The 15,065-nt window shown below is 42.5% G+C and overlaps 1 protein-coding gene across 9 annotated transcripts in view; it reads left to right on the top strand.

The window, feature by feature from the left end:
* The window catches only part of IL34 (interleukin 34), a 63,643-nt gene that overhangs the window by 32,740 nt on the left and 15,838 nt on the right, over positions 1–15,065 (top strand). Inside the window, exon 1 of one of the 9 annotated variants that reach the window (XM_059904869.1) lies at positions 12,270–12,293. The exons of the other annotated variants lie outside the window; for them this stretch is intronic. The gene's annotated coding sequence lies outside the window, so the exon portion shown is untranslated. Of the gene's footprint in view, positions 1–12,269; positions 12,294–15,065 lie in introns of those variants that run through there. 9 annotated transcript variants of the gene reach the window in all.

The following is a 15,065-nucleotide window of genomic DNA, read 5'->3' as shown; positions in this document are numbered from 1 at the left end:
ACCCAGCTCCAAACTCCTTCCTGGTGTAATGGACAACAGAAACTGGGGTTTTGGGAATCCCCTGGTGGTCTAGTGGTTAGGACTCTGTGCTTTCACTGCCGTGGGTCCGGGTTCAATCCCTGGCCAGGAAACTAGGATCCCACAAGCCATGTGATGCAGCAAAAACAACAACAAAAAAACCCTGACAACTGGGGTTTTCCATCCAGTTGGGAAAAAATGCATGTTTCTGATCTTAGCCTTTTTTTCAGTTTAGCTCTGTTGTCGTTTGGTTAACTTTCATCTCAAAACAAAACATTCCAAAACCCAAAAGACAAAATTAAACAACCTTAATCCTGTTACACTCAGTTTTTGTTTATATAATGCTTTGGAGGATGTCCCAGTAGACTTTGGGACTCACTGCTCTATTGTTTCTCAAGAAGGGAAAAAAGTTGAAGGAGTCTGGATATTTAACAAACCTTCGGGTTCTCAGTCACTGGGGAATCCAGTGCCCAATCCAAAGAAGAGGCATCCACTTGGCAGTGCAGCCAGTGGTTAAGACTTCCAGGCCAATTTGTCTGGGCTCAAATCCCTCCTCTGTGTACTGCTGTGTGACCTCAGACAAGTTATATCACCTCTCTGGTCCTCAGTGCCCTCATCGAAAATTAAAGATAATAATGGTCCTACCTCTAGCCTTGTTGTGAGGATTCGGTGAGTTCATGCCTGGCAAGTTCCTTGGCCATAAATGTGGGGGATCCGGAATGGGGATCAGAGCATCCAGTGCGGATTGGGCCAGGTGGTCTTTGCATTCAGTGACCTTCCTGACCTTTGCTGATGCCAATCCTCATGCAGATATCTGCCGGTGTGCTTAGACAAGTGACTGGCAAGTTCTCAGGGTCATGGGCTTCTAAGATGAAGCAAAATAATGAAATAAAAATTCCCCTTTTGTAAGTGTCTGGGCTGCAGAAAGCAAAGGAATGGAAGATTCCTTAAGGTTGATATTTCAGATAATAAATTTGTGAGTTACTGAAGAGCTGGGTTAAGGCTCTTGGCCCCTAATCAGGCTTTTCTGCAGCCTTTAATTCTAAGGCTTGGACCTCCCTCGGAAGTGGGTTGGCTCATTTTTGAATGGGGCATCTGCAGGGTGGCTTTCTTGGGTAGTGCTGCCTGTAGTCCCCATAGTATTTGTGTCTGAGAGGGTAAAAGAGGCATTTTGCTGTGGGCAGAGGGAACAGATGCGGAGGGTGGTTGAGTGTGAAGGGAGAGCCATTGGGAGGGAGGGGCTCCCTGGGCAGTGCCCCGGTTCTCCCGCTAAATGTGGATTCTGAACAGCATTGCCTGGCTCTCCTTCAGGTGTTCTGTCTAATTTGGTGAAGCAGAAGCCAAAGGAAGCCTCATCACCAGCTTGCTGTTTCCAATGAGCTATTTGCAACTTAAAAAATTGTAGTATAATTACTTAAAATAAAAGGCACAGACCTTAAACATTCTGTTTGATGGTTTGTTAGTTTCCTAGGGCTACCGTAACAAAGTACCACAAATTTGGTGGCTTAAAAGAACAGAAGTGTGTTCTCTCACAGGCCTGGAGGCTAGAAATCCAAAATAAAGGTGTCAACAGGGCCATGATTTCTTTGACCTTTCATTGCCTCTTCCTGGCTTCTGGTGGTTGCTCACAATTCCTTGGCTTGTGGACATGTCATTCTGATCTCTGTCTTGATCGTCACGTTGTATCCTCCCTGTGTGTCTCTATTTTCTCTTCTTATAAGGACGCCAATCATTGGATTAGGGCCTTCTGTCATCTGGTATGACCTCACTCTAATTTAACGAATTAAATCTGCAAAGCCCCTATTTCCAAATAAGGTCACATTCTAAGATTCCAGTGGACATGAATTTTGGGGGGACACTATTCATCCCAGTACAGATGGCTTTTGACAATTGTGTATACCCAGGTGACCACCACCCCAGTCAAGAACCAGGATATTTCCATCACTATGGATTTGCTCATGCCCCTTTCTAGTCAGTTCCTACCACTACCACCTACCCTAGACAATCACTGTTTGATTTCTGTTACTGTAGATTAGTTTTTTGCCTGTCCTTGCATTCGAGTAAATGGAATGATGTAGCATGTGCTCTTTCATGTCTGGCCTCTTTTGCTCAAAATGTTTTTGAGATTCATCCATGTTGTTGCATGGATCACCAGTTTGTTCCTTTTTCTTGCTGAGTAGTCTTCCGCTGTGTGATTATACCACAGTTTGTATATCCATTCTTCTATTGATTGTTTTCAGCTTTTGGAACTGCATATTATTCATAGCATGAATATAGTAGCAATGCACATTCTTGTTTGTTCTTTTTGTGGACATAGATCTTGAGTTTTCTAGGTTAATACTAGGAGTAGGATTGCTGCTTCATAGGGCAGGTGTATATTTCACTTTATTAGAATTGGCAAACAGTCTTCCAAAATGATTGTATGCTCCCAAGGGCGATGTGTAAGAGTTCCAGTTGCTTCGTATCCTCATGAACTCGGTTACTTTCTTGGTGGTAGTTATTTTCTTTGATGCATAGAGAGGGTAACTCTCTGCAGAGGTTTCCATCCACAGAGCTGTCGAGCTAAAGGCCCTCCAGCTACTGACTTCTGCTTCTCTCCTTTTTGTTTTGTTTTGTTTTCTTTTTTATCGTGTTGCTCCAAGGAAGCTTTCAGGCAAAAAGGTCTGCTGGAGTCCCTTTGTCCACTGTCCCTTTTTTCTGAGAAGAGCAGAAGTATGGACTCTCCACACTCTGTTCTTCTACTCTTGAGTCTCCTTGCTTGTTGGAGGTCAGAAGTTGAAGGTCAGAGGTTGGAGATCAGAGGTTGGAGTCCTTCAGAAGGACATCAGCAACTTTCTTGAAGCAGGAGCTGTTCAGAGTGTTCAGGGGTCCCACGTGACTAGTTCCACACTGTGTTTGTTTCTTTCTTTCACAGTCAAGTATTTTGTTCACAGATCTCTATTGATGGTACAAAAGCAACAGCAATAAAGGAAATCATTCAAAAATAAAAGAGAGAAGTTTACTGGTCTTGGAATATATTTGGGGAGTGGGGGTGGATAAGTTGCCTTTAAAGTTAAAACTGTAAAATTACCACATAATAAAAGCCTTTGCTTTGAAAAAATAAAAAAGAGAAAGCTTAAGTTTTCCAAAACCCATCTTTACTGCTATTTATAATAGTGAATAATAATAATAGTAAATACTGAGCTACCGCATACCATCCCATGTTCTAAGTTTTCCATATATAGAAACTCGGTAAATACTCCCATAACGCTTTGAGGTCAGAATTTTGTATCAAGGCCATTTTACAGATGAGGAACCTGAGGCGAGAAGAGAATGCTGACCTCTCCCAAGGCAAGGTGGAGCCAGAATTTGCACTCAAGTGTTCTAGCTTCAGAGTCTGTACATATCTTACCTGCACATTTTTTCCTTAGGGTCATTCACGTTTTGGAAACCTAGTCACATTTATTTAAAAAGGAAACATTATATCACTACCATAAATGGGAGATCCATATCACTTGCCAAAGATAGATGATAACTATAAAAACAAATACTCTGATAACAACATTATTCTAACTTATTCCTATTGTTTCTCCCCCCAACACCATTTTTTTTTTATGGTTTGTGCTTTTGGTGTCAAATATAAGAAAATTTTGCCCAACTCAAAGCCACAAATATTTTCTCCTAGAATTTTTATAGTTTTAGGTTTTGCAGTTATGTCTATGATCCATTTCAAGTTATTTTTATGCGTGGTGTGAGGTAAGGGTTATGCTTAATTTTTTTTTTTAAGTAAGGATTTCTAGTAGTTTCTGCAGCATTGGTTGAAAAGACTCCCTTTCCATGTCTTCTCTGAGTCTGACTTTTCCCTGGGAATGGGAGGATTAATTCTCGCAGTCGCTACAAGGAGAAAAAGGTATAATCATTGTGCTACACTGGATATATACCCATTGGCACACGGTCAGGACTCAATAAACAGCAATTAGTTCTCAGATTATGGTAACTGCTTTCCTGTGGTTTGGCATTTAAGTTGTTTCCAGTTTTCTTTCTTCAAGTGTAAACAGCAATGCAATGGATATTCCAAGCGTACTGCTTTTTTTTTCTTTAAAGTTATTTTAGAGTATATTTACACATCTTAATCCATACTACAATTAGTGTTAGAAGTGTTTGGATTCATGCACTCTGCCAGAAGCCAGAAGCCATGCATTGCTTTTGAATTAGCTCTGCTTCTAACTAGAGGGAGCTCCTTGGGAGTGCTAAGAACTGGAATCATCACCTTCCCTGGCAACCCCCTGCCACCATCCCCAGTGGGTATTTTCTCATCTTCCCTTTAGCTGCACACACTTTCCCATGATACTGTTTTCTACTCATTTATTTACCTCCTTGCCTCCCCCACTGGCCTGTATACCTCTTACTGGAATCACACCTTACCAGTTCCCAGCACAGTGGCTGCACATAGTAGGTGCTTAATAAATGTTGACTGTAAGAACAGCATGCAGCACAGCATGAACTAGTACTGCCGCTGGGTCTGTGGACTTCTCTGAGATGAGCTTTCTGATAACATTGTTCTTTTAGCACTGGTGCTTTCGTTCCAAGACATCTCATCATTTAAACAGCGTTTTCTAAGTGTGGATTATGTGCCATTAGTTAATGTTGGATGGTGTAACATGGTACTTGGATCCTGCATTAAATAACATTGAATCCCAGAGTGAGGAAATTTCTTTTCAGTTCTTTTTCAATCCTTCTTACTTCTCTAGGACAGGGTTTCTCAGCCTCAGCTGAGAAACAAACAATTCTTTGCTGTGGGGCGGCTGCCCTGTGCAGGGTAGAATGTTTACAGCATCCTGACCTCCACCCACTAGATGCCAGTAGCGCCGCCACCCCCAGTTCTGACAACCAAAGATATTTCTAGGCATTGCCAAATGTCACCTGGGGGACAAAATCCACCTCCCAGCTGAGAATGACTGCTCTAGGAGAAAGACTCAGTCTGGTGCTAATATATTTCAAACACCTCTCTAACCCTTGCTAGTCTCCCTTTTCCAAAAAGAGAGAACAGATCCCTAGTTCAGCAGGCAATGCTTTCTCACTCGAATTTACATTATTTTGCTCTCCTTGATGTTACCTTCTCATTTTGGCAAGTTAGAATTGTTTTCCTCTCAAAGTAAGTGTTATGAAGTTTTCTTTACAAATAAATTTCAGTAAAAAGGTGAGTGACTATAGAGAAATATACCTCAAACATGTAGGTATGGCCCAAATAGCTCTGTGTTAGACACCTGGTTCTAAGGAAACGTTGAGTAATGCATCTTCCTGTTTCAGTGCTTCTGTCGTTTGCAGCACTGGGCAGGCTTTTATGTTTTTCTTTTTTAAAATTAATTAATTAATTAATTTTTTGGCGTGTTGGGTCTTCATTGCTGCGTGCGGGCTTTCTCTAGTTGCGGTAAACGGGGGCTACTCTTCGTTTTGGTGTGCAAGCTTCTCATTGTGGTGGTTCCTCTTGTTGTGAAGCATGGGTTCTAGGCACATGGGCTCTAGTTGTGGCTCGTAGGCTTTAGAGCGCAGGCTCAATAGTTGCGGCGCACGGGCTTAGTTGCTCCATGTGGGATCTTCCCCGACCAAGGATCGAACCCGTGTCTCCTGCATTGGCAGGAGGATTCTTTTTTTTTTTAAACATCTTTATTGGAGTATAATTGCTTTACAATGGTGTGGCAGGTGGATTCTTAACCACTGCGCCACCAGGGAAGTCCAGGTTTTTATGTTTTGCTTCATCTAAGTCAATACTCCAGCTTGGTAGATGCCCTAGGGATCTGGTGTAGGTGCCAAGCCTCCCAGACGTGCTAACACTGATCACATACATGCAGCACCTGTCAGACGTGTACTGCCTGCTACAGGCATTTGGTCTGTGGACCCAGGAGTGAGTCTTAGTTGATAAAATCATTCAGGTAGCTTTGGATTACAAGGGTAAAGGCAGTGCATGTCTGGATGCCAGCCAATCTTCTTCTGAGAAGCAGGCATTTGAAAACAAATCACACAGGCCTGGAGACTTTCTGATTTCATAGAGAGGTCAGACGTGGGAGGAAAGTACACTATGTCATTCATATCAGATATCTTGGCAAAGCTGCTGACCTGCTACTGACTCTGCTTGCCTCATGGGAAAAGGCTTGATCAGATAGCCATGTGAGTGAGAATATCACACTTGGCACCCTTGATGAATTAATGGGCCTAGGCATTAAGCATTGGTAGCTATCAACATCAGAAAAGAGTGAAAACCAGACATTACCTCCTGTTGGGAGAACCCAGCACCACGTGTAGTCGTGACAAAGGATTTAAGCTTGAGTCTGATCCAACCCCCAATGTGCAAAAGCAGAGAACAGAGGAACGTGTTGAATTGCACAACACGTTGTGCAGATGAGTGTGCAGACTGGGAGCACTCTCTGGTACGCATATCCTGGGTTCTTTAACAGATGAATTGTAAAAGAATGGGATGGAGGAGAAATCCTGTAGATTGTAGATTTAAAGAGGCTTAAAAGATATGAAATTTTAAAAATGGGCAAGGCTGAAAACTAAACTATACTGTCTAGGGAGGCACACTTGGTTGATAAAACCAGAAAGAAAGCCAGCAAGGTGATTGCTGTAATAATTAGGATGCTGGTTACTTTTTTGGCAAGCTGTAGTTGAGATGGGGCTCATGGAGGACCTTTTAGGGTGGCTGACTGTGTTCCATTCCTTGATTTCACGGTAGATATAAAGTTTGTTTATCTTATAATAATTCATTAAACTATACATTTGTTTTCTGTTACCTCTATGTTTTATTTTAAAATAGCTTTTAAAAAGCAAGGTGCAAAAGAATATGTGTAAAATGCCACCTTTTGTAGGCAAAAAGAGGAAATATGAAAAATATGCTTGTATTTTAAAATGTAAACAATGTAAGAATAAACCAAAAACTAGTAAAAATATTTATCAGGGAGGGGGAAATAAGGGGGGGAGAAAGACCTTTCTGAACATGGCTTTTATAGTTTTTACTTTGGAATGTTGTGTTTTATATAATTAAAACACAGAATTTAAAACAAATCTCTAAAAATAAGAAACAAATGGAAATACATGATCTTTTGGTTTTTTTTAATATTTATTTTATTTATTTGGCTTTGTGGGATATTCATTGCGGCATGCAGGCTCTTTAGTTGCAGCATGCAGGAGCTTTAGTTGTGGCATGTGGGCTCTTTAGTTGCGGCACGTGGGATCTAGTTCCCTGACGAGGGATAGAACCTGGGTCCCCTGCATTGGGAGCGCAGAGTCTTAACCACTGGGCCACTAGGGAAGTCCCGGAAATACATGCTCTTTTGACTATACATTCCCATTGGGAATATGACCTAAGATGAAAGAACCACAAAGAAATCTTAAACTGCACAGACTTGTTTTATTGTTATCAGTGTTACTATTGAAATATTTTGAAACTTCTATATATATGAAAGGATAAAGAAAATAATTATCTTAAGTGTCATTAAGAAACAAGATTTTCAGCACAAAAGAGATGCAAATAACAATCTAAAGAAGTTTAAAAACCTTATAATTCTGGGACTTCCCTGGTGGTGAGGTGGTTAAGAATCCACCTGCCGATGCAGGGGACACGGGTTCGAGCCCTGGTCTGGGAAGATTCCACATGCCGTGGAGCAACTAAGCCCGTGTGCCACAACTACTGAGCCTGCGTTCTAGAGCCCGCGCACCACAACTACTGAGCCCGCGTGCCACAACTACTGAAGCCCGTGTGCCTAGGGCCCATGCTCCGCAACAAGAGAAGCCACCGCAATGAGAAGACCCCGCACCGCACCGAAGAGTAATTCCTGCTCACCGCGAGTACAGAAAGCCCGCGCACAGCCACAAAGACCCAATGCAGCCGAAAATTAATTAATTAATTAATTAATTTAAAAAAACCCGAATTTCCTAGGTCTATTCACATAAACACTGAAAACCCAGTAGTAATGAGCGCCTGTAGTATTCAGGCTGTGGTTTCTAAGTACCAGTTCCCACTAAAAGAATTCCTTGGAAAAGTAGCTGATTTCTATCTAGTCTGAGGCAGAAAATGTACAAGATGAGCCTGGAACCCCCAGTCATGGCTGAAATCAAGGAAGCTATTGAAGACTACTGGAGTCTGTCAATAGGACAGGAACCCACTGGAAGGAGCTCCCACTAGCCAAATGATGAAATAATTCAAATGTTAAAAAGAATAACAAACAACCACTTTGGAAAATAGGCTGGCAATTTCTTACTGTTTAAATCTCCAACTATCACCCAGCCACTCACTCTTAGGTATTTACCTAAGAAAAATAACATATGTCCACAGAAAGACCTGTATGCAAATGTATGTGACAGCTTTATTCATATTTGCAAAAACCTGGTACAATGGAAAACTACTCAGTAATAAAAGGAAGAGCAGACTTCCCTGGTGGTCCAGCGGTTAAGACTCCCTGCTCCCAATGCAGGGAGCCCAGGTTCGATCCCTGGTCAGGAAACTAGATAGATCCCACATGTCACAACTAAAGATCCCACACGCTGCAACTAAGACCCGGTGCAGCCAAATAAATAAATAAATATTTTTTAAAAAGTAAAAGGAAGAGACCACTGACAGACTTTAGCAACATGGAAGGATCCCCAACACATTTGCTAAGTGAAAGAAGACAGGACAGAAATAGCAACATATTATATGATACCATTTATATAATATTCTGGAAAAAATAAAACTCCAGGAACAGAAATGAAGTGATTGCCAGAGGTGTGGGGTGGGGAAGAGGATTGACCGCTAAAGGATACAGGGGACCTTTCTGGGGTGATAGTAATGTTCTACATCTTGAATAATGTGTTGGTGTATATAGTTGTGGAAACTCATCAAAGAGGCTGAACTTTAGTGTACATCGATTATACCTCAGTGAACCTGACTTTAAAGTAACTTCAATGGATTGAAATCTAAAAATTAAAAAATTAATGAATTCAAAGTGATACTGAAAAATCATCATTAATTACCTTTGGAAGATGTTAGGGAACAACTCATTCTGAAAGCTGGTAAATAAGGGGAAAGAATCAAGCTTTTATCCTGCTTTTTCTACCCAGACCAAATTTTAAGATAAGAAAATAGATGAGGAAGGAAAGTTCTACTTCATAAAAGAATCACAGTAATAAATATAGAAGAGAAGATAGAATAAGAAAGTCACCACCTAAGGAAATTACTGGATCAAGGCTATAATCATGAATACCTGATGAAAGGTAAAATGTTGATGGAGAACTTTATAATGGATGGATCATGGAGCAAGAACATGACATTAGCTCATTAAAGTGGGACAAACAGAACTTCTGTGCCTCCTGATGTAATGCAGCACCTCCTATGGAAATTATACCTGAGCCCAATGAAGCTTCCTGATCTAAATATTATAAATACAGAGATAAATATGTTAAATGACATTCCAGGGGTACAATTATCCAAATCCAGAATGTGGGACGTCTACAGGACAAGTGACCCAGTTTCTTCAACAAAAACAAAAAGGGAAAAATAAATTATTATAGATTAAAATGTCTTAAGAGTTCAAAACTTACAGAAAGCTACAGAAGTCAAGACAGTGTGGTATTGGCATAAAGATATACATATAGGGACTTCCCTGGCGGTCCAGTGGTTAGGACTTAGTGCTTTCACTGCCAGGGCCCAGGTTCAATCCCTGGTTGGGGAACTAAGATCTGGCAAGCTGTGTGGCGAGGCCAAAAAAAATAAATAAATAAAATAAATAAATAAATATATACATATAGATCAATGGAATAGAATTGAGAGTCCAGAAATAAATCCATATCTATTTATGCATTTGTGGTCAACTGATTTTCAGTAAAGATGCTAAGGCCATTCATTGGGGGAAAGAATAATCTTTTTAAAAACTAGTGCTGAGGACTTCCCTGGTGGCTCAGTGGTTAAGAATCTGCCTGCCAACGCAGGGGACACGGGTTCGAGCCCTGGTCCGGGAAGATTCCCACATGCCACAGAGCAACTAAGCCCATGTGCCACAACCGCTGAGCCTGCACTCTAGAGCCCTCGAGCCACAACTGCTGAAGCCTGCACGCCTAGAGCCTGTGCTCCGCAACAAGAGAAGCCACCACAATGAGAAGCCTGTGCACTGCAACAAAGAGTAGCCCCTGCTCGCCACAACTAGAGAAAGCCTGCGTGCAGCAACGAAGACCCAATGCAGCCAAAAATAAATAAATAAGTAAATTTATTTTAAAAAAACCAAAAAAACAAAACTAGTGCTGGGACAACTGGATAGCCACATGCAAAAGAATGAAGTTGGGCTCTTGCCTCACACCATATACAAAAATTAACTCCAAATGGATCAAAGACCTAAATACAAGAGCTAAAACTATAAAATTCTTAGAATAAAACACATGTATATCTTTGTGCCCTTGGATTAGACACTAGTTTCTTAGATATGACACCAAAAAGCATAAGTAACCAAAAAATAGGAAAATAAATAAAAAATAAATTGGACTTCATCGAACTTAAAAAGTTTTGTGCGTCGGGAACACTATCAGGAAAGGGAAAAGACAACTCACAGACCAGGAGAAAATATTTACAAATCATACATCTGATAAGAGTCTAGTACCCAGAATACATAAAGAACTCTTGTAACTCAAAAATAAAAAGATAAACCAGTTTAAAAAAATAGGCAAAGGCTTTGAATAAACATTTCTCCAAAGAAGATATACAAATGGCCTATAAGCAGGTGAAAAGATGCTCAACATCATTAGTCATCAGGAAAATGCAAATCAATACCACAATGAGATACCACTTCATACCCACTAGGATGGTTGTAATGAAAAAGATAGATAATAACAAGTGTTGGTGAGTATGTAGAGAAATCAAAACCCTCGTACATTGCTGATGGGAATATAAAACGGTGTAGCTGCCTTGGAAAGCAGACTGGCAGTTCCTCAAAAAGTTAAATGTAGAGTAGCCATATGACCCAGCAACCACATTCCTAGGAATATACCCAAAGAGAACTGAAAGCATATACCAACACAAAAACTTGTACACGAATCTTCATAGCAATATAATTCATAATAGCCCAAAAATGAAAACAACCCAAATGTCCATCAATTGATGAATGGATAAAGAAAATGTGGTATATCCATACATTAGAATATTATATTACAATAAAAGGAATGAAGTACTGGTCCCGGTGGTAAGATGGTGGCCGCTGCAGAGTGTGATGTGGTAATGGCAGCAACTGAGCCAGAGCTGCTCAACCACAAAGAAATAAAGAAGGAAACAGTCTTTCAAGGAGCAAGAAGGTGCATACTATGTCAAGAAAGAGTACAATGACGCTTATTATATATAGATATCTATATACAGCTATTATATGTAGATATACTCTTTCTATATATATATATATACAGTAGCCATGTGACGTGTGTGTGTGTGTGTGTGTGTGTGTAATGGAATACTACTCAGCCATAAAAAAGAATGAAATAATGCCATTTGCAGCATCATGGAAGGACCTAGAGATTATCATACTAAGTGAAGTAAGTCAGGAAGAGAAAGACAAATACCATATATCACTTATATGTGGAATCTAAAATATGATACAAATGAACTTATTTACAAAACAGAAACAGACAGACATAGGAAACAAACTTACGGTTACCAAAGGGGAAAGGGGGTGGGGGAGGGATAAATTAGGAGTTTGAGAGCTCAAGGCATTCTTTGGCAGTCCTGGGAGTTTTGAAGCATCTGGTCCAGGGATTTTTTTTTTTTCAATTTGACAAATGAAAGGAAACTATTTAGAACCCAGAAAATGCAGACTTGTGCAGTTTAACCTGGAATGTGGACGCAGGTCACCTCCTCCCTTCATCATGTCTCCATGTACTTAGAGCGGTTTTGTTTTCTTAGTTGGATACCCTGTGCCAGTGTGAGTGGGGTGAAGGAAAGGGAGCCAGACTAAAGACTACAGGTAGGGGAGGGAGGCAGAGAGTGAACAGGGAGACAGCTTGTGAATTTTTGTTTTACTGTTTAAATTTATTAAAAAAAGAAAGAAAATTGAGAATAAAATGTTTCACCCTTATTTTTAAAAAAAAAGGAATGAAGTGCTGATAGATGCTATGTCTTAGCCTGCTCAGGTTGCCATAATAATATACCATAGATTTCCGGGCGGCGGGGACGGAGGTGGGCCTGACGGGTCCGCGCGGCCTCCGGGCTGGAGCCCGGGTCCCCGCCCACCCCAGCGCCCGCCGCCGGCCGAGCCCCGCGCCGCCGTCCTGGGTCCCGGTGGCCGGAGGTGCGCCTGGGTCCATGGGACAGGCGGGCGCAGAGGTCGCCTGTGTTGGGGGGTGGGGCGCGGCGAGGTTCTGGCGCATCCATGGAGCCCGGTCCAGGGCTGGGGCGCCGCGGCTTGCTGTGCTCTCCGCACTCTCCCGGCTCTGAAGCCTCGAGAGCACGGCTAGGCAGCAATAGTTTAATGGGGCGTTTGCTTGCTGGGAACTAGGGGCCTGCGGGGGTCTCAGTTCTTGGCTGGCCCCGGCACACGAGGTTGCCAGGCGTGTGATGGCAGCAGGTAGGAGTGAGCTGCTGGTGCAGTGATGAGCAGGAAAGGAAGGACAGCGGCCGTTGGCCTGTGAACCTAGGCAAGAATGACCACCCAACACAATCCAGACCAAGGTCCGTGGGCCCAGCTCAGTCCTGTGCGGCTAGTCAGTGGAATAGACCTGCAGGTGTGGCTCTTGTCACTCTAGGACTGGATTCAGGACAGATCCTGCTGATGAGCCCAGGGCACCGTCCTCAGTGCTCCAGGAGAGTGTGCAGTAGTGGAGCAAGGGTGGTGTGCCCGACTCAGCACTGCGGCCACGCATGTCCAGTCTGCTGGCAAGGGCAGTGGGCAGCCGGAGGAAGTCATGGGCTTGGGAATGTCCTCTGATGAAAAAGAACCTGCAGGCTTATAAAGTAACTTTTGTGTGGAACGTTGGTGTGCTGAAAAGCAGTTCTGTGTGCTGTTCCCCCTTGGTGTGGATCAGCAGTGCTGAGGCAGCAGGCGTGATGCAGAAGTGTGAGCAGAGACCATCTGGAGTCCCCAACCTCCAGGGAAACTAGAGGTGACAGCCAGCCTAGTGAAGAGGACAGGAGTTGGGGGCGGTGGTGGCAGAAAGGCGCCCGAAGGCAGCGTGTCCCATCTGCGGTGGCGGTAACCCACCAGGCGCCCCTCGTCTCAGGGCCCTAATCCTGGCTCCAGCTGGGTGATCAGGGGAGCTATGAGCTCTTCTGGGCGAGCAGAGCCCACAGTCCTGAGCTGTTCTTTGCTGTGTTTGGGTCATCTCCCCCCATCCAAGGGGAGAAATCTAGATGAGATTTAAGAATTAGTGCTTTAAGAATGTGGATCTCATAGTTGAAACCTTGGAACATGTGTTTTCAGCCCAAGGTGTTAAAGTGAATGGAAGGATTCAATGCCTTTTCAAGGAGGGTGTCTCCATGTGGGCAGAACTAGAGAATAAATGGGTCTTGAATATATACCATAGACTGGGTGGCTTAAACAACAGAAATTTATTTTCTCACAGTTCTGGGGGCTGAAGTCCAAGATGAGGGTACCAGCATGGTTGGTTTCTGGTGAGTGCTCTCCCCTTGGATTGCAGACAGCCACCTTCTGGATGTATGCTCACGTGACCTCCTTTTTGTGGGATCATGGAGAGAGAGAGAGAGAGAGAGAGAGAGAGAGAGAGAGAGAGAGAGAGAGAACAAGCTCTCTGGTGTCTCTTCTTATAAGGGCACTAATCCTGTCATGAGGGCCCCACCTTCAGGACCTCATCCAGCCCTAATTACCTCACAAAGACCCCATTTCCAAATACCATCATATTGGGGGTTAGAGCTTCAACACAGGAATTTGGCAGAGACACAAACATTCAGTTTACATGATGAATGAACCCTGAAAATATTATGCCAAGTGACAGAAGCTGGTCACAAAGGATCACATATTAAAGATTCTATTTACATGAAAGGTCCAGAATATGCAAATCCATAGAGATAGAAAGCAGATTAGTGGTTGCCAGGGGCTAGGGGGAAGAGGAAATAAACAGTGATTGCTGATGACTACAGAGTTTATTTTTAGGTTGGTGAGAATGTTCTGGAATTAGATTATGGTAATTGTTGCACAACTTTGTGAATATACTAAAAATCTCCACTGAATTGTGCCCTTCAGAATGGCAAACTTTATGACATGTGAATTATATCTTAATTAATTAATTGATTTTTTTAGGTTTTTTTTTTTTTTGATGTGGACCATTTTTAAAGTCTTTATTGAATTTATTACAATATTGCTTCTGTTTTACACTTTGGTTCTTTGGCCACAAGGCATGTGGGTTCTTAGCTCCCCGACCAAGGATCGAACCCCCATCCCCTGCGTTGGAAGGCGAAGTCTTAACCACTGGACCGCCAGGGAAGTCCCTTAAAATTTTTTTTAAAAAGAGGAAAAAAGGCATAGAGACCCATCAATCAGTGGACCAACTTACTGGGCTCTTAATTCAAACAAAACAACTTAAAAAAAGACATTTTTTAAACAACCAGGGAAAATTGAACGTGGATTCTTTTTTTTTTTTAAAGATTGATTGATTGATTGATTGATTGCTATGTTGGGTCTTCGTTTCTGTGCTAGGGCTTTCTCCAGCTGCGGCAAGCGGGGGCCACTCTTCATCGCGGTGCGCGGGCCTCTCACCATCGCGGCCTCTCCCGTTGCGGAGCACAGGCTCCAGACGCGCAGGCTCAGCAGTTGTGGTTCACGGGCCCAGTTGCTCCGCGGCATGTGGGATCCTCCCAGACCAGGGCTCGAACCCGTGTCCCCTGCATTAGCAGGCAGATTCTCAACCACTGCGCCACCAGGGAAGCCCCCAGGATTCTTTTTTTTAATTTATTTTTTATTGATGTAACATTGGTGTATAATATTACATTTCATGTATGCAGCATTATATTTCTACTTCTGTATACACTACAGCCTGCTGACCACCAAAAATTTAGTTTCCATCCATCACCATACAGTTGCCAACCATATAGTTACAACATATGTTAC

Source organism: Balaenoptera ricei, chromosome 19, assembly GCF_028023285.1.
Source record: "Balaenoptera ricei isolate mBalRic1 chromosome 19, mBalRic1.hap2, whole genome shotgun sequence".
Taxonomy (NCBI): domain Eukaryota; kingdom Metazoa; phylum Chordata; class Mammalia; order Artiodactyla; family Balaenopteridae; genus Balaenoptera; species Balaenoptera ricei.
This window is presented reverse-complemented; position numbering and strand designations above follow the sequence as displayed.